Source organism: Diabrotica virgifera, chromosome 4, assembly GCF_917563875.1.
Source record: "Diabrotica virgifera virgifera chromosome 4, PGI_DIABVI_V3a".
Taxonomy (NCBI): domain Eukaryota; kingdom Metazoa; phylum Arthropoda; class Insecta; order Coleoptera; family Chrysomelidae; genus Diabrotica; species Diabrotica virgifera.
Genome location: NC_065446.1, coordinates 135,278,447 through 135,286,131, shown reverse-complemented (window position 1 = coordinate 135,286,131; position 7,685 = coordinate 135,278,447). Strand labels below are relative to the sequence as shown.

Here is a 7,685-nt window from a genome sequence, read left to right as displayed (position 1 = left end):
AACGGTAATGTACCTTGGGTTTTCCTTAAAATACGATTAAAAGCTACAAGCACACGATTGTACAGAAAAACTCAAGAAAAATGCATCTGCATACAACGCAATCTGCATACAATGCGAGACTGTATCTCAACAACTAAAGCCACTAAGCTACAGAATTACAGAAACATCGGCGCCTTAAGCAAGATCGTACCGGAAAACTCAAGAACAATGCATCTGCATTTAACGCAATCTGCATGCAATGCAACCTGCATACAACGCAAGACTGTATCTCACCAATTAAAGCTACTTACTAAGCTCACAGCACACCCCCACATAGCAATGCAAGTTCCGTGTTAACGAGTGAAACGACGATTGTCGCATCAGCCAGTGGTCGGGAGCGTAACTATATGCCATATAAGTGGCGGTAAATTCAAAAGACCTGTAAAATTAACTGGGATTGAGAACTCATTTTAATGTAAAGGATAATCAATATAACCTTAAAATAACAAAAGAAAACAAAATCCTTATCCTATACGATAATATTTATATCGTTGATTGATAAAAGTATACCTGTATGTATTTATCAATCAACGTTTATAATTCGTATACTATTTGGGTTTTCTTGTCTTATTTTGAAGTTACATTTATTTTCCATTACATTAAAATGCCAAAGTGGTTAAAAAATTAAAGAATAAAACATAGAATACAATCTTTATTTATAAAAATGTTTATATGTATGTTCATAAAATATGTTTGTTATCAATAATTATCAATGTAAAAACTTAAAACACAACTAACTACCTTATTACACATATATTTACACAATATTATTTATTCATCAGTTTAAACCACACCAAAATTGTATACATTTGGAATAAAACACAACTGATGTAATTCACTTTACACTTTTTGTTGTTGGATGCACTATTTAAACGCTATTTATTAAAAAATAAAACAAATAAATATGGCGTCGTATTTTTCTCAAGGAAATGAAAACACAAAGAATCGAAAGTGACAGTGGTGACAGAACGAGCGAACGAACAACGTGCAGAAATGAGACTAGTATCGCCATCCCGTGCCAGGGAGCGAACTAGCAAATGTGCGTTGACCTTGAATATTCTGTTACATTGACTGCGTTCACCAGAGATGCAAACAGGTTCACAACTGTTTGCGCTTTGATTCTTAAACTTGTTGACAGCGAGCTGAACAGTGGTTGTTTAGTAGGTTAAAATTTAACATTTTGCTTGCTTGGTTTGAACGTAACCTAAAATAAATTTTCTCAATAAATGAGTTTTTGAAATTATTTTTTTTATTAAAGGAAAAAAATGGATTTAATAGAAAAAACGTAGCTGAATGTCTTCAGTAGCCGTTATTTTATATATAAAACCTTTATAAATATATTCTATAATATATTCAATTTAAATTCCCGCCATATTTTTTCAATATTCAACACGTTTGCAAAGTTCAACTTAAATATTTTATGCTTGCAAAAATGGCGACCGCTTTCCAAACATGTTTGACCTTAGCAAGTCGTTCAGAAGCATAAAGCGCAAACTGATTTCCAACGTTTGCATCTGGTGAACGCGCCCATTGCTATGTGGGATTCTGCTGTGACTAAGCTACAGAATTACAGAAATACCGGCGCGTTAACAGAGGAGAAGGGCGAACGGAAACGCAACGAAAGCCTGTGGACTGTGGACTCTTCTAGACTCTAGACGAATATGCAGTTCAGTTTCTGATATGAATGGATTGGTATATTATTTCTTACGAAATTTTAGGAGTATGAAGGGCGAAACATGCTGTTATAATATACAGACGCATTCTTTAAAAGTATGTGAGGAAGATGAGACTATTTTTGAAATAACCATTTTTCGGGTTCGCCCTTACTCCTCCAAGCTCCTGAAATTTCATGTGAAAGTAGGATTGCACCAAGGCTCTGTGCTTAGTCCGTATTTATTCTCATTAGTTTTGGATCAGATAACAGCGAAACTACAGGGGAACATTCCATGGTGCTTAATGTATGCTTATGATGTCGTGTTAGTAGGAAATAGTGAAAGAGACTTAGAACAAAAACTGGAACAGTGGAGGCAAGCTCTGGAGAAAAAAGGTTTAAAACTTAGTAGGACAAAAACAGAGTATTTGGAATGTTCATTTAAAGATGGAGTTCCTACAAATAAAATGGTACCTTTGGATGGTGAACTGATTGTAAAAAGCAATAGTTTTAAGTACCTGGGATAGGTATTACAGAGTAATGGAGAAATAGATGGAGATGCATGCAGTAGAATTAGGGCTGGATGGATGAAGTGGAAAGAAGCGAGTGGTGTGCTGTGTGACAGAAAAATTCCAATGAAGCTGAAGGGAAAATTCTATAAAACAGCCATAAGAGAAGCTATGATGTACGAAACTGAATGTTGGGCAGTGAAGAAGAAAGAAGAACAACGAATGCATGTGGCGGAAATGAGAATGCTTAGATGGATGAGTGGATGCTAAGAAGGATAAAATTAGAAATGAGTATATTAGGTGAAGTCTAGGTGTGGCACCAATTGATGCCAAAATGAGAGAGCATAGGTTAAGAGCGTTTGGTCATGTTCAACGTCGAGACGTTAATCATCCAATACGAAGAATAGCTGAAGTGCAGATTCCTGGAAGTAGTAGGAGAGGAAGACCAAAGAAGACCTGGGGGGAGACGATAAGGCAGGGCATGTTGGTAAAGGGGATTGACATTGATATGACCCAAGATAGAATTGTGTGGAGAAATGCAATAAGGGAAGCAGACCCCGCATAGGGATAAGGCAAAGAGAATGATGATGATAATGAGATAAGGTTGTGGTTATTACTCCAAAATTAATTGGTTAATAAATAAATAATGCATTAGAAACATGACAGTGCAAGCCTCATTTTCGTTCCCAGAAAATTCCAGTTTTGGGTGCAGTGTTGCCGCTGCATGCCGAATAGTACAAAAACTGAGACAAACGAATAAATAAGAGGACATATGTCTTTGGTAGATACAAGAAATACGGATAAGACTAAGTCACCATTCTGTTAAGGAGGACGAAAACTTTGTCGCTGTCTTTGGCTAAAAGGGACAATGCATACGGATAATGATCCTGTTGCACGGTAATACCTGCCTATACGGAGGATACAACCACAGCTGCCATCAACGCGAATAAAATTCAACTTTAGACATTTATGCATATCTTAGCAGTTAATTCACTTATTTTACTAATAATAATTAATTTAACAAAAAAATATCTGAAAAGTATAGTTTTAGCATTTAAGCCCTTTCTCTTCTCCTCTCATCACCCTCTGAAGACCTACAACGAAATCAGTGCCACCACCAAAAACACAAACCACGTCATGAAGAGGTAATATAGATAGGAAAATTACAATCGTTGTTCGGACAAAAAAAAAATAATAGAACGCCGCGAAAACGCAGAAGATAAGAAAAGAGTTTGAGAATTGAGAAGATCAACAGTCTGTTAAAAGAACTATTGCTTGAGATAAAAACTTGTACCAGTAATAAAAAATTCGTATTCAAATGTATGTCTTGAAAGAGGAAAACCATACTCTCAGGCTGTAATTAAAAGAGACTAAGGAAACTCTTGGAGACAACATAAATAGAGACTTTCTAAATAACTTGAGGTGTGCAGACTACATAGCCCTACGAATCTACCCAGACCGGGTAGATCATGACTGCCAACTACAGTGGAACCCCGATAAGTCGGCCCCCGATAATCCGGAAGTCCGGCTAACCCGGACCGATTTTCAGACAAACATTTCAACAATAAAAATGTATGTAATATAATATTTGAGAGATAATGTGTATTTGTGTAATTTGAACTATACGATAGTAAAAATGACTCATGGCACACGGCGGTAGAGCGACGTTCATTGGTTCGGATTTTCGGAAACAACAGGCACCTGCATCTATATTCCTTTATTTATCTCAAACGTTCTTAACATTGTTTAAAAAAGATTAAAAGACTATTTAAAAAATTCTTTTTTAAACAATGGCCTTAGTCTCCACTGTTCTTAAATAACATAACATAGTTCCGATTGTGACCATATTGTGTGTAGTACTGAGTTTTTTACCAAGAAATGAACAACACTACTCTATACTTTATACAACTATATACGTATTTTAGATGTGTACTGTGCATATTATATATTTCATGTTATTTCAATTATAACAGAGTTTATCTGTAAGTATACCGTATTTTATTAATTTTTACCATATTCTCCGGCTAACCTGGATTTTCGATAACCCGGATCGGCCGCGGTCTTAATTAATCCGAGTTATCGAGGTACCACTGTACACACAGTGGCAAAATTAACGGAACACCTTAAAAATGGGACATGTTAGATGTCTCGAATTTCCTAAACCTGTTGTCCGAATTGAGTGTTTTTTTTTAATATGTGTTAGCATTTTTACTTAAGAAAATCGATGTAATGATATTGTTGCTAGACAGGTAAGTGCCATTTTATACCGGGTTTAACAATCATACTGTTTGTTCCGTAAAGTTCGGAACACCCTGTGGAATATTCTTGAATTTAAAACTCAATTGTAGCTGTAGGCTTTCTTAAATTTTTTTTATTCATTCCCTTCTGTTCGGTAATAAAAGAGATATGTACTTTTATATTACAAAAATAAGGTATGCTATTTTTGGTCTCCATCATTCAAAATCTCGAGAGCTACTGTACTGTTTCTACCTCTTATAAGGTTCTAGGAGGTGTCAAACGCTGTCGTATTCTTCTACCAATTATGCCACATAACTGTTCGATCGGGTTAAGATCTGGACTATGAGATGGCTAATTCAAAGTCCAAAGATTTACCTGTTGTAAATATTCGATTAAAGTTTGTGAGCGTGAGGTCTTACATTATCGTGCATTATGCACTGGTCTGATTTTTGCATGAGAGTTGAATGAAAGGGTAACAAATTAATTGGAAGTTCTGTCGGACAAAATACACGTGACGTTTTCGTGGTCTGACCGTTCCAAATTTTTAACCTGTTCCACAATTAAAACTTCCCCTGTTCGAGTGTTCCCATATATCAAAGTTTGTCCGACTAGACACCCTTAAGCTATTAAAAAAATTTCAGCTTGCTATTAATCAACTTTTTTTTTTCATACGCGGGATCCAGAAATATTATTATTTCTCCGTATTTTTTTTAAATAAGTTTTCCTACCAGGAAATCATCCCGAGGCTGTAAAACGGGTTGCCTATCTGTTAGGGAAAGTTATGTTTTGATTAAAATTATGTAGTATCTAGGTACAGTCGGAAAAATGAAAGAATACCCATGAACGAACATATAAAACACGCTGTATTTTCCTGTCACCGTGTCACAAAGAAAATTGTCCAGTGCAAGTACATGTAACAATAATTATTACATGTACTTGCGCTGGCCAATTTTTTGTGACACGGTGACAGGAAAATACAGCGTGTTTTATAATATGTTCGTTCATGGGTATTCTTTCATTTTTCCTACTGTATCTAATTTATGTAATAAAATAATTAAGTCATTAATTTATATTGTATAATTTAAACATATCAATATGTATTTCCAAAATGACGTTGAATAATTAATTATATTATGTACAATGTTTTACAACTTATTTTGCTCAAAAACCAATCTTCTAAACATAAATTGATTTTTGTATGTTTACCTGTTTAATACAGTGATTTTAAAGTCTTAGTTTTAATACGAAATATTGTATATTAATAATAATAACAATAATTATTAAATTATTATTATTATTAAAGATTTGACATAAAAATCTAGCATTTACTTAAAGATACTGTTTGTATGCTGTGTAGAGATCCCTAGATGTTGTAAGTTTCCGTAGTGTAGTGGTTATCACGTGTGCTTCACACGCACAAGGTCCTCGGTTCGAACCCGGGCGGAAACATTTTTTTTCTTTAAGGTAAACAGTAAAAAGGTTAAAAGCTGATGAGATGTAACGAAAAATTATTTAAATAATGGTAAATAATGAAAAAATTCTGTTCGTCCGCTTAGAATAGTAAAGTTGTATATAACCATTTTGAGAAAACAAAGGCTAAGTTTGCGTAACTAATTATTATGAACTGTAAAATTACTAATATCGAAGCGGAATAATTTTTATTCTTCTAAAGTATTCTTCTAGTAAATAATATAATTCACAAAAATATTACAGATAGAACTTCAACTAAATCTAGAACTGGCAAGTCATAAATAAAAATAGAACCTTGTAAAATTACCTTTTCATAAATATTTAATCGAACATGGTTTTAACTGCCAGTTACAACTTTATTAGGTTAAGATGATTTTCACATCATATCCCATGAAATTAAAACGAAGTTCTAAGTGAACATTTTTAAAAGATTTTATTGGTTTTTTAAAATCAAAACAAATATTTCTAATATAAAACCTTAACTGAACTAACTACTAACTATAAGTAAATAAATAAAATATTATTCTAAATTTAACAGAGCTTTGTAATAGTATTGGTCATTTTGTGGCATGGACGGCATCATTTTCTTTATGGCACTGATTTTTCCTTTGAAATTTCTTTTTTTTTGCGGAAAGAATTTTAGGTACAAGATTAGGTGGAACTTTCACTTCTGCAGTTTTTTGCTGCTGCGTGAGACTACTGGATTAGCCGGCTCTATTGACACTTAAGTAAATTTATCTTTAGTGTAACTTTTTTTAAAACAACTCGGTTTCAGTAATGTTTTTGAAAATCTTAGAGAATCTTTGGTAAATGGACAAATTTTAGTTGTTTTGAACACTATTCATAAACCCTAAAATCTGACTCTTTCATTTGAATTATTTGAAAGTGTAAAAGAATGGGGTATTTGCTACCGTCTTCCTTACTATGGGGATGTAGATAGTTAGTAACGGGAGTCTTATTTAAATTTTTATTATAATTTTCAAATACGTACTATGTTCTATAAATCGTATATTCGGTCAATCATTGATTATGGATGCTTTTTATATGGTTCATCGTCAAAATCTAATTTATCAAAAATCGATCATATTCAGTATAAGGCAATACGTATATGTATTAGTGCGTTTAAGTCAACGCCATGTGCTGCAATTCTAGCAGAAGCGCAGGAACCTCCTCTAAACCTTAGAAGAGAATTCTTGTCTAATAAGTTTCTATTAAAGACCAGGACTTTAGACTCACATAAATTATTAAGTAAAATTAACAGTCTCACTGAATATAACTTAACAAATTCTTATTGGAGAATTAAAACTTCTCCCCCTCTTACAGATGCTTATCTAGAAACTAACAACTTTAGCATTAACACTAAACAAATATTACCCATATATAACCTTTCTATTGAGGAAATCGCAATCTTTCCAAAGATCATAAAACCTACATACAGAAACTTACCATGCCAAAACAATAAAATTGTAAAATTAATCTTATCTGAATTTTCTAATTATAAATACATCTATACAGATGGTTCAAAAACATGTAATAGTGTAGGTAGCGCTTATTATGTTTCTAATATAAAAAGTGGTAATTCTTTTAGACTACCTAAATGTACATCTATCTTCACTGCCGAACTTTATGCTATTGAAAGAGCCCTAACTTACGCGGTTGAACAGAACTTTGGAGACACGGTTATACTATCAGATTCTTTATCTGCTCTTGAGGCAATATCGCAACCAATAACCAAAAAACACAACAATGAGTTGTTATGCCATATTAGAAAGACAATC

General features: G+C 33.5%; 1 non-coding gene across 1 annotated transcript; it reads left to right on the top strand.

Annotated features, from left to right (window-relative positions):
- Positions 1 to 5,813: 5,813 nt before the first annotated feature.
- On the top strand, positions 5,814 to 5,886 carry Trnav-cac (transfer RNA valine (anticodon CAC)). Its single transcript has one exon. It is a non-coding gene; the product is annotated as a tRNA-Val (tRNA).
- The last annotated feature ends 1,799 nt before the right edge of the window (positions 5,887 to 7,685 follow it).